The sequence below is a fragment of the Coffea arabica genome, chromosome 11e, assembly GCF_036785885.1.
Source record: "Coffea arabica cultivar ET-39 chromosome 11e, Coffea Arabica ET-39 HiFi, whole genome shotgun sequence".
Taxonomy (NCBI): Eukaryota; Viridiplantae; Streptophyta; class Magnoliopsida; order Gentianales; family Rubiaceae; genus Coffea; species Coffea arabica.
The window spans coordinates 40,145,450-40,156,691 of NC_092331.1; the positions used below are offsets into that span (position 1 = coordinate 40,145,450).

At 39.5% G+C, this 11,242-nt stretch overlaps 9 non-coding genes across 9 annotated transcripts; all 9 read left to right on the plus strand.

Moving 5' to 3' along the window:
- Positions 1–160: 160 nt before the first annotated feature.
- LOC140027872 (5S ribosomal RNA) lies at positions 161–279 on the plus strand. Its single transcript, XR_011831819.1, has one exon. It is a non-coding gene; the product is annotated as a 5S ribosomal RNA (ribosomal RNA).
- A 1,135-nt stretch (positions 280–1,414) lies between these two features.
- Positions 1,415–1,533, plus strand: LOC140027883 (5S ribosomal RNA). Its single transcript, XR_011831831.1, has one exon. It is a non-coding gene; the product is annotated as a 5S ribosomal RNA (ribosomal RNA).
- A 1,135-nt stretch (positions 1,534–2,668) lies between these two features.
- LOC140027894 (5S ribosomal RNA) lies at positions 2,669–2,787 on the plus strand. Its single transcript, XR_011831842.1, has one exon. It is a non-coding gene; the product is annotated as a 5S ribosomal RNA (ribosomal RNA).
- A 1,135-nt stretch (positions 2,788–3,922) lies between these two features.
- LOC140027906 (5S ribosomal RNA) lies at positions 3,923–4,041 on the plus strand. Its single transcript, XR_011831854.1, has one exon. It is a non-coding gene; the product is annotated as a 5S ribosomal RNA (ribosomal RNA).
- A 1,135-nt stretch (positions 4,042–5,176) lies between these two features.
- Positions 5,177–5,295, plus strand: LOC140027917 (5S ribosomal RNA). The gene has a single exon (XR_011831865.1). It is a non-coding gene; the product is annotated as a 5S ribosomal RNA (ribosomal RNA).
- A 1,135-nt stretch (positions 5,296–6,430) lies between these two features.
- On the plus strand, positions 6,431–6,549 carry LOC140027928 (5S ribosomal RNA). The gene has a single exon (XR_011831876.1). It is a non-coding gene; the product is annotated as a 5S ribosomal RNA (ribosomal RNA).
- A 1,135-nt stretch (positions 6,550–7,684) lies between these two features.
- LOC140027939 (5S ribosomal RNA) lies at positions 7,685–7,803 on the plus strand. Its single transcript, XR_011831887.1, has one exon. It is a non-coding gene; the product is annotated as a 5S ribosomal RNA (ribosomal RNA).
- A 1,135-nt stretch (positions 7,804–8,938) lies between these two features.
- Positions 8,939–9,057, plus strand: LOC140027950 (5S ribosomal RNA). The gene has a single exon (XR_011831898.1). It is a non-coding gene; the product is annotated as a 5S ribosomal RNA (ribosomal RNA).
- Positions 9,058–10,192: 1,135 nt separating this feature from the next.
- LOC140027961 (5S ribosomal RNA) lies at positions 10,193–10,311 on the plus strand. Its single transcript, XR_011831909.1, has one exon. It is a non-coding gene; the product is annotated as a 5S ribosomal RNA (ribosomal RNA).
- Positions 10,312–11,242: the final 931 nt, after the last annotated feature.

Consider the following 11,242-nt stretch of genomic DNA (forward strand, 5'->3'; position numbering starts at 1 on the left):
ACAGGGTGCAAATCAATAACAAAAAAAAATATAAAGTAAATAAATAAAAGGATAAGAGGAAAATGCTTGAATTGACGCTTAAAATGAATTTCGGTCTAGAAAAGCCACACTGCTTCGCAGGACGGGGTAGTTTAAAAGAATAAAGCGAAAGGAACATGGCGGGTGCGATCATACCAGCACTAATGCACCGGATCCCATCAGAACTCCGAAGTTAAGCGTGCTTGGGCGAGAGTAGTACTAGGATGGGTGACCCCCTGGGAAGTCCTCGTGTTGCACCCCTCTCTTTTTTGTTTCGAAATCCAAATTTCCTATTCGTTCTTTATCCTGTAGTAATTTAGCTCCGTCGGAACGATTGCTTAATATTTTGCTTCTTGTCGAAGCGTGAAGGAGGATCTGAAGGCGCGAGACAAATCAGGAACGGTACGGCTCGATCAAAGCCCGGATCGTCGCTCAAATTTGTCGGCGCAAATGTATCACCGCAACTAGGGGTGGCAATTTTCGACACGACCTGAAAACACGACACGAACCTAACACGAAATTAATGGGTTTGGGTTGAGGTTTCGGGAATTCGGGTCAGAATCGGGTTGGACCCGATGAACCCGAAAAGAAAACCGGTCGATTTCGGGTCAACCCGTGGTGACCTGATATGACCCGATATGACCCGTTTACGAATTAAAAATAATTTAATAAACATAAAAATAATTTTATCTAACTAAACTAAGTTATTCTTTTTTTCAAAGGCATTAATTACTTAATCCTAAACGAATTTATTTAATTTGTGTGAAGTTGAAATTATTATACTTGGACAAATAATATATTATATTATTTTTCACTTTTGTATTGTTTTAATTTATTTTATATTTTGCTTGGGATAAAACACTTTTACGGTGTTTAATTTATTTTAGATTTGATTTGGAATCATTTATTTAAATTTTTATTACTTGATTATGTAATTAGTTTTGTGAGAAATTGATTTTATTAGAAATTACAGTGATAAATTAATAAATTAAAATTAAGTTTCGGGTCATTTCGGGTCGACCCGCCGCCCCGTAAACCAGAAATTTTCGGGTTCGGGTCAGCATACCTGACCCGTCACGGGTTGGCGGGTCGGGGTTCGGGTCAACAGATTTTCTGGCGGGTCTGTTGACCCGAACCCGACCCGCCAACCTGATTTGGACCCGAATTGCCACCCCTAACTGCAAGCGTGAAGGATTGATTTCATGATAATTTAGAGTTGCGGGATGAGGGAAAAAAACAGGGTGCAAATCAATAACAAAAAAAAATATAAAGTAAATAAATAAAAGGATAAGAGGAAAATGCTTGAATTGACGCTTAAAATGAATTTCGGTCTAGAAAAGCCACACTGCTTCGCAGGACGGGGTAGTTTAAAAGAATAAAGCGAAAGGAACATGGCGGGTGCGATCATACCAGCACTAATGCACCGGATCCCATCAGAACTCCGAAGTTAAGCGTGCTTGGGCGAGAGTAGTACTAGGATGGGTGACCCCCTGGGAAGTCCTCGTGTTGCACCCCTCTCTTTTTTGTTTCGAAATCCAAATTTCCTATTCGTTCTTTATCCTGTAGTAATTTAGCTCCGTCGGAACGATTGCTTAATATTTTGCTTCTTGTCGAAGCGTGAAGGAGGATCTGAAGGCGCGAGACAAATCAGGAACGGTACGGCTCGATCAAAGCCCGGATCGTCGCTCAAATTTGTCGGCGCAAATGTATCACCGCAACTAGGGGTGGCAATTTTCGACACGACCTGAAAACACGACACGAACCTAACACGAAATTAATGGGTTTGGGTTGAGGTTTCGGGAATTCGGGTCAGAATCGGGTTGGACCCGATGAACCCGAAAAGAAAACCGGTCGATTTCGGGTCAACCCGTGGTGACCTGATATGACCCGATATGACCCGTTTACGAATTAAAAATAATTTAATAAACATAAAAATAATTTTATCTAACTAAACTAAGTTATTCTTTTTTTCAAAGGCATTAATTACTTAATCCTAAACGAATTTATTTAATTTGTGTGAAGTTGAAATTATTATACTTGGACAAATAATATATTATATTATTTTTCACTTTTGTATTGTTTTAATTTATTTTATATTTTGCTTGGGATAAAACACTTTTACGGTGTTTAATTTATTTTAGATTTGATTTGGAATCATTTATTTAAATTTTTATTACTTGATTATGTAATTAGTTTTGTGAGAAATTGATTTTATTAGAAATTACAGTGATAAATTAATAAATTAAAATTAAGTTTCGGGTCATTTCGGGTCGACCCGCCGCCCCGTAAACCAGAAATTTTCGGGTTCGGGTCAGCATACCTGACCCGTCACGGGTTGGCGGGTCGGGGTTCGGGTCAACAGATTTTCTGGCGGGTCTGTTGACCCGAACCCGACCCGCCAACCTGATTTGGACCCGAATTGCCACCCCTAACTGCAAGCGTGAAGGATTGATTTCATGATAATTTAGAGTTGCGGGATGAGGGAAAAAAACAGGGTGCAAATCAATAACAAAAAAAAATATAAAGTAAATAAATAAAAGGATAAGAGGAAAATGCTTGAATTGACGCTTAAAATGAATTTCGGTCTAGAAAAGCCACACTGCTTCGCAGGACGGGGTAGTTTAAAAGAATAAAGCGAAAGGAACATGGCGGGTGCGATCATACCAGCACTAATGCACCGGATCCCATCAGAACTCCGAAGTTAAGCGTGCTTGGGCGAGAGTAGTACTAGGATGGGTGACCCCCTGGGAAGTCCTCGTGTTGCACCCCTCTCTTTTTTGTTTCGAAATCCAAATTTCCTATTCGTTCTTTATCCTGTAGTAATTTAGCTCCGTCGGAACGATTGCTTAATATTTTGCTTCTTGTCGAAGCGTGAAGGAGGATCTGAAGGCGCGAGACAAATCAGGAACGGTACGGCTCGATCAAAGCCCGGATCGTCGCTCAAATTTGTCGGCGCAAATGTATCACCGCAACTAGGGGTGGCAATTTTCGACACGACCTGAAAACACGACACGAACCTAACACGAAATTAATGGGTTTGGGTTGAGGTTTCGGGAATTCGGGTCAGAATCGGGTTGGACCCGATGAACCCGAAAAGAAAACCGGTCGATTTCGGGTCAACCCGTGGTGACCTGATATGACCCGATATGACCCGTTTACGAATTAAAAATAATTTAATAAACATAAAAATAATTTTATCTAACTAAACTAAGTTATTCTTTTTTTCAAAGGCATTAATTACTTAATCCTAAACGAATTTATTTAATTTGTGTGAAGTTGAAATTATTATACTTGGACAAATAATATATTATATTATTTTTCACTTTTGTATTGTTTTAATTTATTTTATATTTTGCTTGGGATAAAACACTTTTACGGTGTTTAATTTATTTTAGATTTGATTTGGAATCATTTATTTAAATTTTTATTACTTGATTATGTAATTAGTTTTGTGAGAAATTGATTTTATTAGAAATTACAGTGATAAATTAATAAATTAAAATTAAGTTTCGGGTCATTTCGGGTCGACCCGCCGCCCCGTAAACCTGAAATTTTCGGGTTCGGGTCAGCATACCTGACCCGTCACGGGTTGGCGGGTCGGGGTTCGGGTCAACAGATTTTCTGGCGGGTCTGTTGACCCGAACCCGACCCGCCAACCTGATTTGGACCCGAATTGCCACCCCTAACTGCAAGCGTGAAGGATTGATTTCATGATAATTTAGAGTTGCGGGATGAGGGAAAAAAACAGGGTGCAAATCAATAACAAAAAAAAATATAAAGTAAATAAATAAAAGGATAAGAGGAAAATGCTTGAATTGACGCTTAAAATGAATTTCGGTCTAGAAAAGCCACACTGCTTCGCAGGACGGGGTAGTTTAAAAGAATAAAGCGAAAGGAACATGGCGGGTGCGATCATACCAGCACTAATGCACCGGATCCCATCAGAACTCCGAAGTTAAGCGTGCTTGGGCGAGAGTAGTACTAGGATGGGTGACCCCCTGGGAAGTCCTCGTGTTGCACCCCTCTCTTTTTTGTTTCGAAATCCAAATTTCCTATTCGTTCTTTATCCTGTAGTAATTTAGCTCCGTCGGAACGATTGCTTAATATTTTGCTTCTTGTCGAAGCGTGAAGGAGGATCTGAAGGCGCGAGACAAATCAGGAACGGTACGGCTCGATCAAAGCCCGGATCGTCGCTCAAATTTGTCGGCGCAAATGTATCACCGCAACTAGGGGTGGCAATTTTCGACACGACCTGAAAACACGACACGAACCTAACACGAAATTAATGGGTTTGGGTTGAGGTTTCGGGAATTCGGGTCAGAATCGGGTTGGACCCGATGAACCCGAAAAGAAAACCGGTCGATTTCGGGTCAACCCGTGGTGACCTGATATGACCCGATATGACCCGTTTACGAATTAAAAATAATTTAATAAACATAAAAATAATTTTATCTAACTAAACTAAGTTATTCTTTTTTTCAAAGGCATTAATTACTTAATCCTAAACGAATTTATTTAATTTGTGTGAAGTTGAAATTATTATACTTGGACAAATAATATATTATATTATTTTTCACTTTTGTATTGTTTTAATTTATTTTATATTTTGCTTGGGATAAAACACTTTTACGGTGTTTAATTTATTTTAGATTTGATTTGGAATCATTTATTTAAATTTTTATTACTTGATTATGTAATTAGTTTTGTGAGAAATTGATTTTATTAGAAATTACAGTGATAAATTAATAAATTAAAATTAAGTTTCGGGTCATTTCGGGTCGACCCGCCGCCCCGTAAACCTGAAATTTTCGGGTTCGGGTCAGCATACCTGACCCGTCACGGGTTGGCGGGTCGGGGTTCGGGTCAACAGATTTTCTGGCGGGTCTGTTGACCCGAACCCGACCCGCCAACCTGATTTGGACCCGAATTGCCACCCCTAACTGCAAGCGTGAAGGATTGATTTCATGATAATTTAGAGTTGCGGGATGAGGGAAAAAAACAGGGTGCAAATCAATAACAAAAAAAAATATAAAGTAAATAAATAAAAGGATAAGAGGAAAATGCTTGAATTGACGCTTAAAATGAATTTCGGTCTAGAAAAGCCACACTGCTTCGCAGGACGGGGTAGTTTAAAAGAATAAAGCGAAAGGAACATGGCGGGTGCGATCATACCAGCACTAATGCACCGGATCCCATCAGAACTCCGAAGTTAAGCGTGCTTGGGCGAGAGTAGTACTAGGATGGGTGACCCCCTGGGAAGTCCTCGTGTTGCACCCCTCTCTTTTTTGTTTCGAAATCCAAATTTCCTATTCGTTCTTTATCCTGTAGTAATTTAGCTCCGTCGGAACGATTGCTTAATATTTTGCTTCTTGTCGAAGCGTGAAGGAGGATCTGAAGGCGCGAGACAAATCAGGAACGGTACGGCTCGATCAAAGCCCGGATCGTCGCTCAAATTTGTCGGCGCAAATGTATCACCGCAACTAGGGGTGGCAATTTTCGACACGACCTGAAAACACGACACGAACCTAACACGAAATTAATGGGTTTGGGTTGAGGTTTCGGGAATTCGGGTCAGAATCGGGTTGGACCCGATGAACCCGAAAAGAAAACCGGTCGATTTCGGGTCAACCCGTGGTGACCTGATATGACCCGATATGACCCGTTTACGAATTAAAAATAATTTAATAAACATAAAAATAATTTTATCTAACTAAACTAAGTTATTCTTTTTTTCAAAGGCATTAATTACTTAATCCTAAACGAATTTATTTAATTTGTGTGAAGTTGAAATTATTATACTTGGACAAATAATATATTATATTATTTTTCACTTTTGTATTGTTTTAATTTATTTTATATTTTGCTTGGGATAAAACACTTTTACGGTGTTTAATTTATTTTAGATTTGATTTGGAATCATTTATTTAAATTTTTATTACTTGATTATGTAATTAGTTTTGTGAGAAATTGATTTTATTAGAAATTACAGTGATAAATTAATAAATTAAAATTAAGTTTCGGGTCATTTCGGGTCGACCCGCCGCCCCGTAAACCTGAAATTTTCGGGTTCGGGTCAGCATACCTGACCCGTCACGGGTTGGCGGGTCGGGGTTCGGGTCAACAGATTTTCTGGCGGGTCTGTTGACCCGAACCCGACCCGCCAACCTGATTTGGACCCGAATTGCCACCCCTAACTGCAAGCGTGAAGGATTGATTTCATGATAATTTAGAGTTGCGGGATGAGGGAAAAAAACAGGGTGCAAATCAATAACAAAAAAAAATATAAAGTAAATAAATAAAAGGATAAGAGGAAAATGCTTGAATTGACGCTTAAAATGAATTTCGGTCTAGAAAAGCCACACTGCTTCGCAGGACGGGGTAGTTTAAAAGAATAAAGCGAAAGGAACATGGCGGGTGCGATCATACCAGCACTAATGCACCGGATCCCATCAGAACTCCGAAGTTAAGCGTGCTTGGGCGAGAGTAGTACTAGGATGGGTGACCCCCTGGGAAGTCCTCGTGTTGCACCCCTCTCTTTTTTGTTTCGAAATCCAAATTTCCTATTCGTTCTTTATCCTGTAGTAATTTAGCTCCGTCGGAACGATTGCTTAATATTTTGCTTCTTGTCGAAGCGTGAAGGAGGATCTGAAGGCGCGAGACAAATCAGGAACGGTACGGCTCGATCAAAGCCCGGATCGTCGCTCAAATTTGTCGGCGCAAATGTATCACCGCAACTAGGGGTGGCAATTTTCGACACGACCTGAAAACACGACACGAACCTAACACGAAATTAATGGGTTTGGGTTGAGGTTTCGGGAATTCGGGTCAGAATCGGGTTGGACCCGATGAACCCGAAAAGAAAACCGGTCGATTTCGGGTCAACCCGTGGTGACCTGATATGACCCGATATGACCCGTTTACGAATTAAAAATAATTTAATAAACATAAAAATAATTTTATCTAACTAAACTAAGTTATTCTTTTTTTCAAAGGCATTAATTACTTAATCCTAAACGAATTTATTTAATTTGTGTGAAGTTGAAATTATTATACTTGGACAAATAATATATTATATTATTTTTCACTTTTGTATTGTTTTAATTTATTTTATATTTTGCTTGGGATAAAACACTTTTACGGTGTTTAATTTATTTTAGATTTGATTTGGAATCATTTATTTAAATTTTTATTACTTGATTATGTAATTAGTTTTGTGAGAAATTGATTTTATTAGAAATTACAGTGATAAATTAATAAATTAAAATTAAGTTTCGGGTCATTTCGGGTCGACCCGCCGCCCCGTAAACCTGAAATTTTCGGGTTCGGGTCAGCATACCTGACCCGTCACGGGTTGGCGGGTCGGGGTTCGGGTCAACAGATTTTCTGGCGGGTCTGTTGACCCGAACCCGACCCGCCAACCTGATTTGGACCCGAATTGCCACCCCTAACTGCAAGCGTGAAGGATTGATTTCATGATAATTTAGAGTTGCGGGATGAGGGAAAAAAACAGGGTGCAAATCAATAACAAAAAAAAATATAAAGTAAATAAATAAAAGGATAAGAGGAAAATGCTTGAATTGACGCTTAAAATGAATTTCGGTCTAGAAAAGCCACACTGCTTCGCAGGACGGGGTAGTTTAAAAGAATAAAGCGAAAGGAACATGGCGGGTGCGATCATACCAGCACTAATGCACCGGATCCCATCAGAACTCCGAAGTTAAGCGTGCTTGGGCGAGAGTAGTACTAGGATGGGTGACCCCCTGGGAAGTCCTCGTGTTGCACCCCTCTCTTTTTTGTTTCGAAATCCAAATTTCCTATTCGTTCTTTATCCTGTAGTAATTTAGCTCCGTCGGAACGATTGCTTAATATTTTGCTTCTTGTCGAAGCGTGAAGGAGGATCTGAAGGCGCGAGACAAATCAGGAACGGTACGGCTCGATCAAAGCCCGGATCGTCGCTCAAATTTGTCGGCGCAAATGTATCACCGCAACTAGGGGTGGCAATTTTCGACACGACCTGAAAACACGACACGAACCTAACACGAAATTAATGGGTTTGGGTTGAGGTTTCGGGAATTCGGGTCAGAATCGGGTTGGACCCGATGAACCCGAAAAGAAAACCGGTCGATTTCGGGTCAACCCGTGGTGACCTGATATGACCCGATATGACCCGTTTACGAATTAAAAATAATTTAATAAACATAAAAATAATTTTATCTAACTAAACTAAGTTATTCTTTTTTTCAAAGGCATTAATTACTTAATCCTAAACGAATTTATTTAATTTGTGTGAAGTTGAAATTATTATACTTGGACAAATAATATATTATATTATTTTTCACTTTTGTATTGTTTTAATTTATTTTATATTTTGCTTGGGATAAAACACTTTTACGGTGTTTAATTTATTTTAGATTTGATTTGGAATCATTTATTTAAATTTTTATTACTTGATTATGTAATTAGTTTTGTGAGAAATTGATTTTATTAGAAATTACAGTGATAAATTAATAAATTAAAATTAAGTTTCGGGTCATTTCGGGTCGACCCGCCGCCCCGTAAACCTGAAATTTTCGGGTTCGGGTCAGCATACCTGACCCGTCACGGGTTGGCGGGTCGGGGTTCGGGTCAACAGATTTTCTGGCGGGTCTGTTGACCCGAACCCGACCCGCCAACCTGATTTGGACCCGAATTGCCACCCCTAACTGCAAGCGTGAAGGATTGATTTCATGATAATTTAGAGTTGCGGGATGAGGGAAAAAAACAGGGTGCAAATCAATAACAAAAAAAAATATAAAGTAAATAAATAAAAGGATAAGAGGAAAATGCTTGAATTGACGCTTAAAATGAATTTCGGTCTAGAAAAGCCACACTGCTTCGCAGGACGGGGTAGTTTAAAAGAATAAAGCGAAAGGAACATGGCGGGTGCGATCATACCAGCACTAATGCACCGGATCCCATCAGAACTCCGAAGTTAAGCGTGCTTGGGCGAGAGTAGTACTAGGATGGGTGACCCCCTGGGAAGTCCTCGTGTTGCACCCCTCTCTTTTTTGTTTCGAAATCCAAATTTCCTATTCGTTCTTTATCCTGTAGTAATTTAGCTCCGTCGGAACGATTGCTTAATATTTTGCTTCTTGTCGAAGCGTGAAGGAGGATCTGAAGGCGCGAGACAAATCAGGAACGGTACGGCTCGATCAAAGCCCGGATCGTCGCTCAAATTTGTCGGCGCAAATGTATCACCGCAACTAGGGGTGGCAATTTTCGACACGACCTGAAAACACGACACGAACCTAACACGAAATTAATGGGTTTGGGTTGAGGTTTCGGGAATTCGGGTCAGAATCGGGTTGGACCCGATGAACCCGAAAAGAAAACCGGTCGATTTCGGGTCAACCCGTGGTGACCTGATATGACCCGATATGACCCGTTTACGAATTAAAAATAATTTAATAAACATAAAAATAATTTTATCTAACTAAACTAAGTTATTCTTTTTTTCAAAGGCATTAATTACTTAATCCTAAACGAATTTATTTAATTTGTGTGAAGTTGAAATTATTATACTTGGACAAATAATATATTATATTATTTTTCACTTTTGTATTGTTTTAATTTATTTTATATTTTGCTTGGGATAAAACACTTTTACGGTGTTTAATTTATTTTAGATTTGATTTGGAATCATTTATTTAAATTTTTATTACTTGATTATGTAATTAGTTTTGTGAGAAATTGATTTTATTAGAAATTACAGTGATAAATTAATAAATTAAAATTAAGTTTCGGGTCATTTCGGGTCGACCCGCCGCCCCGTAAACCTGAAATTTTCGGGTTCGGGTCAGCATACCTGACCCGTCACGGGTTGGCGGGTCGGGGTTCGGGTCAACAGATTTTCTGGCGGGTCTGTTGACCCGAACCCGACCCGCCAACCTGATTTGGACCCGAATTGCCACCCCTAACTGCAAGCGTGAAGGATTGATTTCATGATAATTTAGAGTTGCGGGATGAGGGAAAAAAACAGGGTGCAAATCAATAACAAAAAAAAATATAAAGTAAATAAATAAAAGGATAAGAGGAAAATGCTTGAATTGACGCTTAAAATGAATTTCGGTCTAGAAAAGCCACACTGCTTCGCAGGACGGGGTAGTTTAAAAGAATAAAGCGAAAGGAACATGGCGGGTGCGATCATACCAGCACTAATGCACCGGATCCCATCAGAACTCCGAAGTTAAGCGTGCTTGGGCGAGAGTAGTACTAGGATGGGTGACCCCCTGGGAAGTCCTCGTGTTGCACCCCTCTCTTTTTTGTTTCGAAATCCAAATTTCCTATTCGTTCTTTATCCTGTAGTAATTTAGCTCCGTCGGAACGATTGCTTAATATTTTGCTTCTTGTCGAAGCGTGAAGGAGGATCTGAAGGCGCGAGACAAATCAGGAACGGTACGGCTCGATCAAAGCCCGGATCGTCGCTCAAATTTGTCGGCGCAAATGTATCACCGCAACTAGGGGTGGCAATTTTCGACACGACCTGAAAACACGACACGAACCTAACACGAAATTAATGGGTTTGGGTTGAGGTTTCGGGAATTCGGGTCAGAATCGGGTTGGACCCGATGAACCCGAAAAGAAAACCGGTCGATTTCGGGTCAACCCGTGGTGACCTGATATGACCCGATATGACCCGTTTACGAATTAAAAATAATTTAATAAACATAAAAATAATTTTATCTAACTAAACTAAGTTATTCTTTTTTTCAAAGGCATTAATTACTTAATCCTAAACGAATTTATTTAATTTGTGTGAAGTTGAAATTATTATACTTGGACAAATAATATATTATATTATTTTTCACTTTTGTATTGTTTTAATTTATTTTATATTTTGCTTGGGATAAAACACTTTTACGGTGTTTAATTTATTTTAGATTTGATTTGGAATCATTTATTTAAATTTTTATTACTTGATTATGTAATTAGTTTTGTGAGAAATTGATTTTATTAGAAATTACAGTGATAAATTAATAAATTAAAATTAAGTTTCGGGTCATTTCGGGTCGACCCGCCGCCCCGTAAACCTGAAATTTTCGGGTTCGGGTCAGCATACCTGACCCGTCACGGGTTGGCGGGTCGGGGTTCGGGTCAACAGATTTTCTGGCGGGTCTGTTGACCCGAACCCGACCCGCCAACCTGATTTGGACCCGAATTGCCACCCCTAACTGCAAGCGTGAAG